This window comes from Prunus persica, chromosome G1 (genome assembly GCF_000346465.2).
Source record: "Prunus persica cultivar Lovell chromosome G1, Prunus_persica_NCBIv2, whole genome shotgun sequence".
In the NCBI taxonomy this organism is placed as follows: domain Eukaryota; kingdom Viridiplantae; phylum Streptophyta; class Magnoliopsida; order Rosales; family Rosaceae; genus Prunus; species Prunus persica.
The window spans coordinates 10,948,017-10,950,502 of NC_034009.1; the positions used below are offsets into that span (position 1 = coordinate 10,948,017).

The 2,486-nt window shown below is 33.5% G+C and overlaps 1 protein-coding gene across 1 annotated transcript in view; it reads right to left on the reverse strand.

Annotated features, from left to right (window-relative positions):
• Window positions 630-2,486, reverse strand: part of LOC18790896 (GTP-binding protein OBGC, chloroplastic) — a 10,124-nt gene continuing 8,267 nt past the window's right edge. Inside the window, exon 7 of the mRNA XM_020554551.1 lies at window positions 630-1,067. The gene's annotated coding sequence lies outside the window, so the exon portion shown is untranslated. The remainder of the gene's footprint in view (window positions 1,068-2,486) is intronic.

A 2,486-nucleotide genomic window follows, 5' to 3' on the forward strand; every position in this document is an offset into this window, starting at 1 on the left:
CATATATGTATCACAAAACATCCCTGAGGTTCATGCATCTATCACAAATGATCCCTGCAAAAATTTTTAATTTAAAATTCATAAAATTTTGGTTTCCTTTTTAAAATTTTATGAATTTTAAATTATTTAAAAATATATATTATATTTTAAATACATATAACACTATATTATTGTAGATGTGGGCTCCATATATATGCCACATCAACAAACTAATGGAGTTTTTAAAAAATAATTTAAAATTCATAAAATTTAAAAATAAAAAAACTAAGGGTTTAGGGTTCATAAATGGTCCTCAAGATTAAAATCCTTCTATAAATGGTTTTTTCATTTATAAATAATTTTAAAAAGAAAACCAAAGTTTTAAGAACTTTAAATTAAAAAATTAAAAAAATTCATAGAGACCATTTGTGATAGGTGCGTGAACCTCAGTGATGTTTTGTGATATAAATATGCCACGTCAGCACACTAACGGAGTTTTTGACGGAACCTAACGGCATGGACCATTTGTGATCACACATACTAATCTTGAGGACTACGAGTGACACAAAAAAACATTAAAGATGCAATATGATAGTTTCGTAAACCTTAAAGACGTTTTGTGATAATAACAACCCAATCTTGTCTTTGGGTTTAAAAATCTGGGGTCAATTCATTTTATTCCTCTTTCTAGCCATTAAACTGGCCCAAGTCAATTTTGGCCCAAACGTATTCAAGCTGGATCAAGTCACAGAAACAGCCCTGTCTTGTTTTACATTTGTGAACAATTGGATTGGGCAGCTGCTTCTACTTGTACACACAGGGGAACAATAAAGCTATGGATTTTTCTGCAGCTTCAATTTTCACAGCAAGAAATATGGATGGGTATTTAGGGGTTTTCATCACCAACAAGCATGAGATCTCATAACCAAGAGGTTTGTGTTTGATGGATCAACGGTTGAGGTTTTGAGATGAAGATATGAACAATGCATCAAGTTGTCAAAAACCCAAAAACAAACATCAAAAGTTGAGGCCTTGTCCGCTTTGTTGCGCCCACTTCTTCTTCTTCGACCCACCAATAACCTTTGAGACTGCCATAAATTAATTTCGAAAAAAAATTACATACCTAGTTGCTAGTTCCCCCTGAGTTGGTTTCGTTCGCGTGCCAACCGTAGGAGCACAACAGCCACAAGGATGATATAAAAGATATTATAGATTAGACACAACGGAAGCATCTCAAGCCACATGGAATATGGAAGTATGGCACGCATTTGAAACCAACAAGCTACCCACATGAAGATTAGTACCAAAATGGTGAAAACTTTTGGAAGACTGTATTGAATAACTAGAAGCGTCCACCATCTAATCCACATCCCTACAAATGGGTTGTTGAATGGATAATCACCACCATTCATTGCAAAGACACATCCTAAAGCTAGCCCTAGCACGACTATGACTGTAAGCACGAGGGTGCTCCTCTGTTCTTGGTTGGCGTTGTCCATAGTGACTGAGGAGGAGTGAGAGTTGACAATTGAAGAGCAATTGCAAGGGTTTTGGGGGTTTTTGCGACTTTAAGGTGTTTTCATTCTTAATAATATTTTCTGTGATTTCAGTTATGAATTTGAGTAACTAATTTTCTTTTGCTAGAGTGAAGCCTTGAACCTTAGCATAAATATGTAATTTTTATTTAATTGTTTATGATTGATGACATGCATACTTTGAATTGTTAATCACTGCTTTAAACTTTCTAATTGTCTTAATGCCTGACCCATTAAGATCTTTAGAAAAGTAACTCGATGCAATTGTGGTCGGAAGGTTCCCGAAAATTGATGCTGGCTTCTTGTGATTAATAATTGTAATTTCACTTAAGATGAACACCACGTCTTAAGGGTTGCATAATTTTTCAAAGGGTTTTCACAAAACATAATGAGTCTTTCATGTTCAGATTTGATCCGAATGTCCGGACGGATTGCATGTTGGATATATGTTCTATGTTGGAGATTTCAAGTAGAATTTAAATTAGAAAAACCTAACCTTCAAAGTGGCATGTGCAAATCATAAGTAATTGGTAAAAATTCATAGGATTGCTAGGTGATGGTGAAACCCTAGTGCTTTTATAAATTGGTATTTAAAACTCTTTCCTTCAATCGTAATTGTTTTTGTTTAAAATTTGTTTTTAGTATCAAACAATTTCATAATCATCTTTCTCAACTTTTAATTTTAGGTAGTTAATTGGAAATTATTTTTATATAAATTGCTAAATAGTCCTTGAGGAGAACGACTTTGCATGAGTATCTATACTACAATAGCTTTGTATTCTTGCAAGTATTTCATGTGATTTTAACCCTATTTGTGCAGGTACTAAAAATTCTATCACATGAAATACTTGCAAGAATACAAGGCTATTGTAGTATAGATGCTCATGCAAGGTCATTCTCCTCAAGGACTATTTAGCAATTTATGTAAAAATAATTTTCATTTAAATATTTAAGCTGTCAAGGCTCTTTGGG